At 37.6% G+C, this 13,714-nt stretch overlaps 1 protein-coding gene across 1 annotated transcript in view; it reads right to left on the bottom strand.

The window, feature by feature from the left end:
• LOC105814218 (formin-1-like) overlaps positions 1 to 13,714 on the bottom strand; it is a 298,032-nt gene that overhangs the window by 210,378 nt on the left and 73,940 nt on the right. The gene's annotated exons all lie outside the window — the stretch shown is intronic.

Here is a 13,714-nt window from a genome sequence, read left to right as displayed (position 1 = left end):
CAACACTGTGGTGAAGGCAGGATCTTCATTTTATGGGCTGTCCAAAACCACAATCATGGGAAGTGTCAGGTCTATGACTCAAGACTGGGTCTTCTGACGCTAATGCCTTGTGTTCTTTCTCCCACGCAGAGCTGTCTCTTGACGGCTGAGATGCAGGCAGTAGACTCTGTTTCTGTCTAAACATCGCAAAGTACTTGGCTTGCTGTCAGAGACCTAACTTTAAATGACTGCAATAGCTTGATGAATGGTGTGAAAATTTTATGGTCCTTCCGTCAGACACCATAATTTATTATCACATAATGCACAGTTAGAAGAACCAAAAGAAACCATCCCACAAGGGCAAACAATGTGGAGGCAGTGGCCCTTTGACACTCCAGGCCACAGGAATTATATGGATCCAATAAGAAAGCTGCTTCTACGAACGAGAGAACAACCTCTTGATCTTGCAAAACGTTTTTGGACACCTAAAGGCTCTTTTATTACTGTGGCTGATTAAAATGAAAAGCTTAAACTACTAAAATGTTCTTTTTGATGAGTTTTTACCATGAACTATAGACCTTGTAGTCCAGTGGGATTCAAGCCCTTTGATCCTGGGCACTCACATAAATTCAGAGTCATAAAACAACATTGGATTTGATTTTACTAGTGTGGCTGATGTTGCCAGATTTGTAATGCAATCTTGTTTTCTCCCCTCCTCATTTCTGAGCCCATCCACCATTGTTTTATAGCAAAAAGAAAGGAGTTTCAAATTGGGCCTGGAAATCAAGCTTTGAGATCGACTAAATCTCTAGAATGTTGGAATGTCACAGAAAAATAATGATATTGCATTGTATCCATCAAGATTGGAATCAATGTTATCTTATGTGCTGGAAATAAAGTATCAAAAACCCCTTTCTGCAGTATAATAATCACAGATTTTCACAACTTGAAGATGGTTAGAAGACGATGTCATTGAGAACAATAATATAAGTTTGAAGTAAAAAAAAAAAAAATGGTCAGTTTAGAGTTCATTAATTTCCAGCAAGACTAATTGAAAATAAATTAGAAAATCAAAAGACCCCCAGGTTATTTATTAATGAGTTTTCAAACTTCATTTAACTAAAATAAGAAAACAGAAAAACCTGTTATCTGTAGGAGAAATAAAGGAAACGTTCAACTAGACATTTAACAAAAAGACATGCGATAAAATAAATACAACAGATATTTAATTCCTTTCCTAATTTCCTAATCGTTTTCCTGTATATGCATCTGTCTTTTGGAAATGTAAGTCTGTTCATGTCACATGTTCCTTTGCTCAGAATTAGTCAGTAGATTCTCACAGTTCTGAGGATGCAATTGGGAAACCTTAAAAAAATCTACAAGACCTTTCCAGAATCCAGCTTCTTGCCTTCCTCCACTAAGGTGTTATTCAAACTGTGGGCCATGATCAATCAGTGGGATAGCAAATTTGCAAATCAATTTATGCTTTATCGTTGGCATTTTTTTTTAAAATAAAAGCATTGACTGTATCAGAGGGCATCATATATAATAAACTCTGTTCAACAGAACTAATTTCTCTCTCTCACACACACAAATGCATTCCTTATTCTGAGTTGCAGTATAAAAAGTTTGAAAAGTACTATTCCAAAGCTTCGTTTCCAAAGCTTCTCCTGTTTGTCAGCCACTGTGCTCTGGCCACACAGATCTCTCTGCAGTCCTTCAAACGAGCCAGGTGCCCCTCCACTCTTCAGGCCTCTGCTTAAATGTCACTTCCTCAGAGCATCCTTCCCTGACCCCCCAAATCTAAATTATACCCTATCAGAGCAGTTCCACAACACTCATCACATTATATTAATATTTATTAAGTGATTATTTTATCAGTATCTGTTTCTGTGAATGGACTACAAGTTTCAAGAGAGTCAGGACCATGTCTGTTCTGGCCCCTCTAGTACCTAGCACAGTGCTTGCCACCCAAGAGGTACTTAATCGATACATATTAAATGAATAAATGTTTGAAAAACCCCTAGTTTCCTTTTGATGATTCCCTTCTTAGCTGAAACACAGGTCATCAATTTCATGAAGCATTGTTTTTAGAGGGTCCTTTGTCTTTTGTCATGTAGAATATGCCTATATATTTATAGTCACACACACATTATGTACTGCTTCTGTAAGTAGATTAAGCATTATGCCTATGAGTATAGACCTGTAAATACTTTTCTGTATGTGTTTTTCTGTGAAATAAGCTTGGGGTGAGTTTTTTTCATGTGTTTAAACCAAAAACTCTCTTTTTGGGAAAGCATTCCATATAACTGGAACGTGCTTCAATCATCAAAAGAAAATATACCTGGAGCTTCAAAGAGAAAAAAGTGTCAAGCTGACCTCCAGTGGTGAGATTGGGGAATGGCTCCTGAAATAATTGTAAAATACCCAGATTACCTATCACACAGAACACATTTCTCAATTAATAATTTAAATTAGGTTTATTTATTTGCAGCAGATATGGGTTATGCCATATATTGTATTAAAACACAATAAGTAGAATTGTATTACGCAGACACCTACACCAGCTTTCAGAGACAGTATAAGAAATTGCCACCCATTTATGGCAATCAGAAAATCTAAGACTTACAAGTCTTAGTCGAGATCTAAGATCTAAAATTAGCAAATTCCATAAAAAGTTAGTAATTTTAAAATGCTAACACTCACAAAGTCTTTCCCTCCATTAGTCTCTGGGTAATATTAGGCACTTAATTTAAGCTGTTGTTATTTAGCCTTTGTGGTATAAAGTCTGCTCCAAACTAAACAATAAATCCTCTGAGTGCAGAATCTATGTGAGGATTAAATAAAATAATCTGTGGTATATGCTAAGTGTAGTGTCTGGTGTATAGTGATATGCAATAAACGTTAGCTGCTATTATCATCATCACCATCATTATTGAATGATGTTTTATCCCTAGCAAATCTCTCATATTTGACAAGTGCTCAATTAGTGTGTATTGAATATAAAAGAGATGAACTATAAAAAGCAGAGTTATATATATAAAAATTATACTTTAGAAAATTTGTCTTTATGGCAAAACCAAATTTAAAATGCAACATCTCACTTAGGGCCCCTTCCCAAATCTGTGCTATAACTTTTGGGTTGCTTTTATATATTCAGATATTTCCTTCATCAAATCATGAAAGCAGCAATATTTCCATTAATGGGCAGTGATGAAATGAGTGCATCACATTTTTATTAAAAAATATATTAAAAGCAATGCTCCTAACAGTAAATACAGAATATTTTTCTTTCAATTAGGCACGTAGTTTATATTGAAAGAACTTCACCACCAAAAAATTCTCTTTGACAGCCACTGACTTAAAGTAAACTAAACATGTTGCCCCTCACAATAGATACAATAGCAATCATTTATTGGTCATCTACCACTTGCCACTGTGCCCCCAGTCCCATCCATACTTTACTATTATAACAGTTACAGTCAGCATCATAACCACCAACTTACAAAATGGTCACACCCACTTTACAGATGAGAAACTGAAGCTCACAAAGGTTTAAATAATCTGTTCAAGACCACTTCTAGCAGACAGAGACAACATTCAAACTCAGGAGAGATTAAACACCTGTTTCTATTCTGCTGTCCTGCCTAGAGTTCTGTTGCATTTCATCCAACGAATTGTCAGTTGACTTCATTATAGGAGTTCATTCTTCAGCATGTTCTGCTTCTAAGGGCCGTCATTCCAGAGGACTGATGATATTCCACCCAAAGATAGACCAGAGGCAAGGGTCAGTCCAGAATCACGGCCACATCAAGTATATTCTCTAGGCGAGGGCCTTCAAGGTATAAGAACTTCCAGAGGCAGTTCAGGGTAGAGTTTGAGGGCCACCTCAGAGATGTTGTTATAACTCATTTATTCTTCATATATAAAAACTGTCACATAGCAAATGCTGATTAAGTAGCAAATATTGTTATTATTCCTCCACCAGCACACAAGGCAAGCTAGAATAAATTGCAGTGAAATGGTCAAAGCACACACAAGCTTATCTGAGTGCACATAGAAACACACAATAAAGTCACACTATGGATTCCAAAGTCTACATGAGATCAGAATTCTTAAAAGAGGCAACAGGTGCCATTTATCACACACAGGCGTATCCTACAAGTGGGTGACAGCACAGGGAGCACAGCTGCATCACCCATGTACTTACTAAGGAATCAATAGTGGATATCAGGTGCTATGCTAGAGAAGACAAGGACAAAGAACAGCTGAGGAGACTTGATGTTCCAATTGCAGAAATCACAAAGAAGTAAGTATTAAATAGTTGGCGAGATGCATGGAAGTTTTGCTATAGTATTTTCTTACTCAATTTATGATCTTGGAAGTTGACTTTTCTGAGATTCAGGTTTCAACTCTCTAAGATAAATATAGGCAAATATCAAGATGATGGTGAAAAGTATTAGAGGTTCTTCCTCAAACTGGGCTCAGGACCAGCCCTGAGAAATGAACTTAGAGAGAGAAATCTCCCACCTGTTCCTTTCTTCTGTACCGAGGTAGGGAGAACAGAACACCTTGTCACTTCTGAAACCAGCGAAATAAGAGGACTCCATTGCTTATGTTTCTCTTTCTCAGCACCACAAAAATGTCATCATTTTTTATCGCATGGGTAGCTGGTACAGGGTGGGAACAGAGAATGACCTGCAGAGGTCTTTGCCACAGTACGAGAGAAGGAGAAAAAATTAAAAGTTAGAAAACCATTATGCTAGAGATAGTGAATCAAATCAGCTGACAGTGGAAACATGTCAGATTTAGAAACCAGACTTGGTTAATAAATCTAGCCATCCCACCGATCAGCTGTGAAAACTCAGGATTGCACTTTACTAGTTCAACAACTATGATTATAAACATCTCCAGTTAAGTCAGAAAGAAAAGGGTGCTCAGCATTTAAACTCTAAAATCAACAAAATTTCTTCCTGTTCTTTTCTCAAAATGTTCTAGAACACGGACCATACCCAAATTTTGCACTCAGGGCTCATCTCTTCCAAAACTGCTACCCTTACAATCCTGTCACTAGCCCTTTCAGGAAAGGACAGGACAGAGGAAGAAGGGGAAGAGAGAGGGAAGGAGGGAGGGAGGGGAAAAAAGAAACAAATGCAAAAGTCCATAAAGATCTCACAGCTCAAGGGACTTCTGGCTTGGTACTCATGAGGCCATGAAAAAAGTGAATGAGGACGTTACTACTCAGCCCCTCTATCTACTATACTAGGGGTCTCAAACTGTCCACAGGCGCCAGGCAATCAACATCAACAAGCAAAGGAGCCTGGATATAAGGCAATAGGAAATGTGAGGAAAAACTGTGGCAGCTATAGCACACATGCTCATTTAAAATTATTCAAAAGTAACATTTTAAATGACATTGTGCTGCTCAAACAAATTTTGGGAGGTTGTATTTGATGGTAACACAAATTTAAGAACTCTGTGGCTCTCCTAATGCTGACCCCCAAAATAGCATTATATCTAAATACTGTGAATCATGAAAGAATTTCTAGCAATGTCCAGTCAGATCAATCAACAACTATTCATTAAATTTCTGCTTGTTGACCTGCACTGTTCCAGGTAACACGGGAAAAGGGGATCTCCAAGGCTTTCGAATTGAGTTGAGACAGACATGTGGACCCCTCTTTCCCCAGGCCGGAAGCATAATAGTAGAACTTTAGAGATAGGAGGAAACTGACTGCAGTTAGTTCAACACTCTTGCTTTGTAGCTAAAGAACCCAGCATTTAGGAGTGACACAGGATGGCGTAGAACTCAGAATAATTGAGCGACGCAGGACAAGTCTGGAGAGGAGGAAGCACTGCCCAGGGTGCTCTATCACACCTCACCTCCTCCTATTTCATGAAGAGTCAAAAAAGCAAAGGGCAACATTCAAAAAGTCACCTGTTTCAGCATCAGCCTGTCACCTGAAGTCAAAAGACTATTGAAATAAAAAGAAGCCTGTCTTGGTCCACATGTACCCACCCATGTTCAGGTGTTAAAACTCAGCAGAGATGATTGGAGCTGATGGCACCTGAAGACCAGGTGGGACAAATGGGCAATGAACACATTCTTCATTCTACAACTAGCCTCCTTCTGTGTCTGAATTATGTGGGGCAAGACAGCATCTTGAAGGCTGAGGTAAAGGGATCCTGGGATGCCAAGTCAGGTAAGGAATTAATTGTTTCATGTTTTCCATCAAAACTCAACTCCAAATCTATCTACAGGCTACAGGGGTAGCCAGTAGCCTAAGAGACATCTTGACACCAGTAAACCAGCAACTCTGTTAAGCTCATAACATTTTATATGCACAATGAAATGATGAATTACAGTATTTCTCAACTTTTTTTTTGTATCTCAGCAATGAATTATACTAATATCAGCACTTAGGGGAATACCATGAGGGTTTTATGAAATTCTCATATTTCATATTTGTGCGAGTTTTGTTTGTTGGCCTACAAATGATTCCCTTTCCCTCACAGTATTCTCTGGGAATTAAGAGACTTAAATGTATTGTGTTGATAATGAGGAATATAACAAATGGAAAAGGTTCAGGATTTGTGTCTTTATAAACTTAGCTGTATCAGCTCACATGTAGTCTATACTCGATTTTGTCTCAACAGCAATGTGTAAACTATTAGAAATGGATCATTGGAATGGGTTGGAGATAGGAAAGTAACGAAGTCTACAAATTTCCCTTAATGGAGGCCAACATACTGTTTGGTACTCTTGGGGACAACAAGGTACAACACGAGTTAATTTTCAGTTTGGCATCCATCCCTAGATCATCCTGCAGTGGGAGTCAGCACACTGGAAATGTGACTGCATTGCACAACGAGCAGGGGCCTGCCAGAGGCCACCACTCAGCACAGCTTCCCCTCAGCTAGGAACTATGCGTGTGATGAATGGGGCAAGTGAAAACGTTTCCAGTAAAGGAAATGTCACTGTTGGCGGGTTCTTTTTCTTGTATCCCACAACCCAAAGAACATTTGTTAAGAACAGATAAAACAATCTGTCATTTCCATGGCACCTACTTTCAAACTGTTTAAAGTGCTGGTCAAAACCAAAATTTGTAAATTATTTAGCTCCTCACAAGCCAAACGACGGGCATGTATTTTTTTTTTTTTTCTTCACCTGTCAAAATTGAGTAAGGAGAGATCCAAAGAAGCCCTACCTATCCCACGCCGATGCTTCTCTCTTGTCACAAAGAACGGGGCTTCCTACAGAAGTTTCACTCACCATTCTAAGAGCTGCATCCCTTCCCTGAGTGACACATCTGAAAAGACACCAGAAGGCTGGAGTGCTGCATTCAGAGTATAACTGAAAACCTGAACACATTCCACAGAGGCAAGAAGGTCAAAAAGAGACCCACTGGTTAGAAAGGAGAACCTCGGGCCGGGCACGATGGCTCACGCCTGTAATCCTAGCTCTCTGGGAGGCTGAGGCGCGTGGATTGTTTGAGCTCAGGAGTTCGAAACCAGCCCGAGCAAGAGCGAGACCTCGTCTCTACTAAAATTAGAAAGAAATTAATCATACAACTAAAAATATGTAGAAAAAATTAGCCGGGCATGGTGGCACATGCCTATAGTCCCAGCTACTCGGGAGGCTGAGGCAGAAGGATCGCTTGAGCCCAGGAGTTTGAGGTTGCTGTGAGCTAGGATGACGCCATGGCACTCTAGCCCGGGCAACACAGTGAGACTTTGTCAAAAAAAAAAAAAAAAAAGAAAGGAGAACCTCTAGAAGTAAATAAAAAGGTTTGGTTTCTTTTTTTTTTTTTTAAAAAAAGTGGGGGGGAAACAGTTAAATAACAGGGATTTAGAGATTCTGAGTTAGATAATCTTAAACTGAAAGCACAATGTAGTGGATAAATCGAACTTCTTTTTTGTATAAAGGGGCTAACTATAAAATTCAAAGGAGACATTAGTGATTACTTGACCTAATCCTTCATTCCATAAATTAGAAAACTGATCACTGAATCAAGTTCATGTTGCTCATATTGCCAAATGTGACTCTAGAATCCAGATCTTCTGATTCCAAACCTTATGTTCTTCCCACAAATGCTGTGTTGCTTAATGGAAAGAGCACTGGCTTCAAAGTCAGACCGAGGCAGATTCAAATTCAGGTACCCCCACTTATTATTAACAGTATAAAACTTCTGACAAAGTCGCATTCTCTCAGAGCCTCATGTTTTATTATCTAGAAAATGGGGACAAATGTATTACTTTGCTTATATTTCCACATTTACTTTTTATAATACAAATGCTAAATGCCTAGGATAGAGGTTGGCACAAATTAAGAATTTTATAAAAGTTAGGTACTATTATTTTTCATCACAGGTTGTTATATAAAGAAATATTTGTGTGTCATCTACTTGCCAAGAACTTTGCCAAGTACTATAATGCAAGGGTCCCCAGCCTATGGCGAGTTCTGTAATTATTTCATTATATATTATAATGTAACAATAACAAAAAAGTGCACAATAAATGTAAAGTGCTTGAATCATCCCGAAACCATCTCCCACCTCCCCAGTCAATGGAAAAATTGTCTTCTATGAAAACCGTCCCTGGTGCCAAAAAGGTTGGAGACCACTGCTACAAAGGACATAGAGAAAAACAAAATAATTTCTTCCTCCAAGGTACCTACAATTAGCAGGTAAATAAGCAGGACCTTGATAGCATGAAAAGGGTAATGAACCCACTCAAAGAATTTAAGTTGAACTTAGGAAATAGATTATACATTGGGATGATAAGATTATATGAATCGATATAGAGTAGTATTCTGAACAATGGGTTTCTTAGGGAAAAAAAGATTATGTGGAAAACAAGTTATATAGTTTCCTCTATTTTCTTCTCTATACATGGTAAAGCTCTAATGGTAGTAGTACAAGACATTTCTCAAACTTATTTGACCATGAAAACTTTTTGTCAAAGTGCATTTCATAGGATCATTATTCAGTGGAATGAGCTTTGGGAAAGAACATCCTGATACAGAGCACAAAAGCAGAAGAAGGACTGGAAGATCATGGAAAAGTCACCCTCAAAGCGTAAGCCAAATGTCCCAAAGTCCTCAACCAAAAAAGTACGTGGGCCACTCTAACCTCCAGTTGCCTAATCATAAAGAGACTTGCACAGGGAAGAAGGAATGAGAAATAACATTTGTGTGACATGTAAAAACACCATAGAGTGTACATCACATTGAACAACCCTAGAAGCGAGCTATTATCAACAATATAGTTATTATTATTGTACAGTTGCCGAAAGTGAGAAAACTAAGTCCCAAAGAAGTTGATTAATATCTCAAGGTCACAGTGCAAGTTGAATGGGGTCCTGACTTCAAAATCCAAGTTCCTTCACATTGTCATCATGCATTAAATAATATCATACCTGATTCTCAGACTTCCATAAGGGAAAAGATCAGCTGTACAGAGAAACAATCTGCAAAAGAGCTGTGATGGCGATTTGTAAATCCTTGCTCCTAAGCAATCTCAAGGAAGTAACTCTTTGATTTTATTGTATGAGAATTTGATGTATCATATAAAATAAATTAGTAAAGCAGGTACGGGTACAAACTCTGTTTCTACCCAACAGTCATGGACTTGCTGTGCTTTGGTTACGACAAGCATAAGTTTCTCGATCGAGTGAGAACCTGTAAAGGTAAGGTGCTGCCTTTTCAAAAGTGAAGTTAGTGACACAGAATTATCCAAAATTGGAAAATGAACTACATGATACGTAGCATCACAAAGTGACCATAAACTCTCAAGGCAGAGTTTGCTAAATGAAAGGCACACTTGGAAAAAACTAAAAAAATTTTGTTGCAGTTACATTATAAATGACATAAAGTAGTAAAGTTGTGGGAAATGTCTGGCCTGCCATCACTCTCTCACTGGAGATTTGACTAGAAAAGTCACCCTAGTGCTTTGAGTTTGTGTAAAGGTGTATAAACATAAGGTGCCAGGAATTGATTCATTTGAGTCATCAATAAATCTTTGCTCTTGAACTATAGGGGAATACCTGTGTGTAAATTGCTACACATTTTGAAAAGCCAGTGCTGGGACCAAACCCTGTGCCCGTTCTATAGAGCAGCACTCACCCAATGTTGCTTGCAGAGTGTGCATGAGGTTAAGAACTCTAGGCTCTCCCACTCTGTAGCTTGGGACTACAGGCAAAAAAGCCAGCCATCCAATAAAAGTATTTTAGGCAGTAGGTTTTCCATTTTGCTGGTAGGGGAATTGAACAATTAAGTGACTTCCCTACAACTATATGGCCAAAAACAGAATAGAAAGTTGACTTTAGGTTCTCCGTTTATTGAATCATACTGTTTCTTTAAATTCTATAAAAATATTCCAAAAAAATTAAATGTGATACATATCGATTCTTGTATATGGTGACAGAATGAATCACTTTTCTTGTGTACTCTAAGCATGAATTCCTCATTCTAAAAAGGCATGCTGAAGGAGCCTGAAACACATCGGACTTCTCTATGGCCTGGAAGTGGAAAAAGAAAATCTAACAGGCCATGGAGGTTGCCAATGGAAATAACACATAAAGAAACGAGTACACCAAAATAGCAGTTTTCCCGCCCATCATCTTCCACTAGTCCTGTGACAATAGATGAGACCTTGTTACTTGGTGGAATAAAACAGGTAGGGATGATATTCAGTCAGTGCACACCCACAAGTGCAGCCAGGCTGGGTTTTTGTTTGTTTTATGACCTGCGTCTGTTCCGACGGGTGTTGCTGCCAAACTAGGTGTTTCATTTTCAATGTCACCCAGAGAACAGGGGTTAATTAAAGCATAGCAGCGCCAAGCAGGTGAAGTGGCCCAGAGTGTACAGTAGATAACTAGAGAGCACATGTCCTAGTTGAAGTGGACACCTGCTACTCAACCCTAACAGGTTGAAGGCATACAAGAAAATAAGCCCACTGTTGCCAGATTTTCCAATTTTTCTAGAAGCAGTTAGAAATCCAGCTTTTTATACAAAAATCTCCATATTTTAAAATATTTATTCCTAGTTCAATCTTTAAAATGCTGTGTTTGCCAAACAAAACACTTTTCCCGGTCAGATCAGGGCTTAGAGTTGCCAGTTTCCTACTGAGGGTTGTCCGTCTGTGACTGCTGGGATAGTTTCAAGATACAGTTAAGTGTATAAATTGGGTACACTGCCCCAATGGCAGGAGTATGCCATGGCCACAGGCTTTTAGCAATTAGGTATAAATCATAAATATGGGACAAATTTTTTTAAAGTTTACTAATAGCATCAAAAGAGCAGATATTAATAATTGTTTTAGAGATACTTTAAAAAATATCTCAAGTATAATTAGGAAAATTTTTAAACCTTTACTACTGCTAATCATACCTAAGTCTAACTCATATTTTAAATGGAGCTCATGATTGCAATATATATTTTTTCTTCCATTTATTCCTTCCTTTCCTATTTGCAGCTTTTCTTACCTTGAGATATAAGATCATAGGACTTTCACAGTGATGACACAAAATAATATATATAATATGCTTGGAACAATGCCTAGCACATAGTAAGAACTCAAACATTATAAGAAATCTACTGTTACTATGAATATTATTTAGCTGTCAAAGCCCTCGCAGGTCTGGTCTACAACTTGGGGAAAGTTACTCTTACAACTTGGCTGTTAATAAAACTACTTCTTATAGAATCACTTCTGTACCTACCCTCTTTAACAAGCTGTTTTTTAAATTATCCCTTATCAATTTCAGTTCCTCCAAGACAGTTGAGTATCTTTTTCATACCAGAACAAAGAAAAAGGAGGAGAGGTCTCTGTAGGGCATTTTGAAACAAAAGAGATAAGGGCCTCCACCTCTTTTTTTCCCCTAAGAGACAGAGGTAATTTTCCACTTTTTTTCTTTGTGAAATGGACTCATTCTCTCTTTTGAACTACTTAATCCTGGCTGGATGGGTGTGGCTTGAATTCATACACCATACTGCTTATCTAATAATTTCTTGCTACTTAGATGACTTCATATATAATCCAATACACTGTCTCAGTTATTTTAAAAAGCACATTGTCACTTAGTGAAAAGAATATTTTCATACATCTGATAAGGGGTTAATATGCTTACTATATAAGGAACTCAAATAACTTAATAGCAAGAAAACAAAGAACCTGATTTAAAAATGAGCAACAAACCTGGAAAAAACATTTCTCAAAGACATTCAAATGGCCAACAAGTATATGAAAAAATGCTCAACATCACCAAAGAGCAGATAAATGCAAATTAAAACCACCAGGCAATGCTACTTCACACCTGTTAAAATGGCTATTACCAAAAATGACGAACGAGGACAAGTACTGGTGAGGATGTGCAGAAAAGCGAACCTTTATACACTGTTGGTGGGAATGTAAACCAGTACAGCCATTATGGAAAACAGTAAGGTGGTTCCTCAAAAAACTAAAAATAGAGCTACTGTCCGATCCAGCAATCCCACTACTAGGTATATATCTCAAGGAAATGAAATCAGCATATAGAAGAGATATTTGCACTCTCATGTTCGTTGCAGCATTATTCACAAAAGCCAAGAAATGAACTCAATCTAAGTGTCCATCAAAGGATGAATAAAGAAAATGTGGTATATATACACAACGAAATACTATTCAGCCTTAAAAAAGAAATAAATCCTGTCATTTGAAGGATGAACCTGGAATATATTATGTTAAACGAAATAAGCCAGGCATAGAAAGATAAATACTGCATAATCTCACTTACATGTAGAATCTAAAAAAGTCAAATTCATAGAAATAGAGTAGAGGGGTGGTTACCAAGGGCTACAGGGTTGGAGGGTGGGCAAGGATTAGGGAGATATTGGTCAAAGAATACAAAATTTCAGTTAGACATGAGAAATAAGTCCAAGATGATCTATTGTACAACATGGTGACTATAGTTAATAATAATACATATACTCAAAAATTGCTAGAGTAGATTTAAGTATTTTCACCACAAATATGTGAGGTAATGCATATGTTAATTAGCTTGATTTAATTACTCTACAATGTATACATAATTTCGAAACATGTATAATACATGCAATTTCTATTTATCAATAAAACATAAATAAGAAATTTGATCCACAGATTCATAAAATTAGCAAGTAATGAATTTGCATTAAATAAGCAAGATGTTTTATTTCAATTTTGCTATTATTCTCTCCTGAAGTACGGAGTTACCCTAGACATCAGTAAACTACACCCAGTGCCTCCTTCAACATCTAGTTATTTGAAGTTAAGATTCTAAATCTCCTGCCACAGGCACTGCAGGCAAACACCAAACACAGGGAACGACAACTAGATGGCAGGACAAGGGAAATGATCCTTCAGTCATTCTGGGTTTCACAAAGGAGGATCAAGTTGGCAATATCTCAGCACTCCCTAAGGATACAGAATGTCTCAGCGCAACTATTCCCCCTATTAGGGCCCCTTCCTTAAATGCATTAATCTACATGACATCATATTGCAGGTATGTGCTAAGAGATATACAGACATGAACACATGAACAGGAGTAACCCAGACAAAAATAATCTATTCTGTGCATAGGAAAAGTAACTTTTAAAATATTTCACGTAAACAGTAAATGTCTAAATACTCCACCTTCTTTCTTGCTTTAAAAATAAAGCAATTATTTTCCAGTCCAATCAAATGCATTTATGGTACTTTTTTAAAAATTAGGAAAT

This window comes from Propithecus coquereli, unplaced genomic scaffold (assembly GCF_000956105.1).
Source record: "Propithecus coquereli isolate 6110/MARCELLA unplaced genomic scaffold, Pcoq_1.0 Scaffold3, whole genome shotgun sequence".
NCBI classification, from domain to species: Eukaryota; Metazoa; Chordata; class Mammalia; order Primates; family Indriidae; genus Propithecus; species Propithecus coquereli.
The sequence above is the reverse complement of the archived record's forward strand: the minus strand, read 5'-3'. Positions and strand labels throughout refer to the sequence as shown.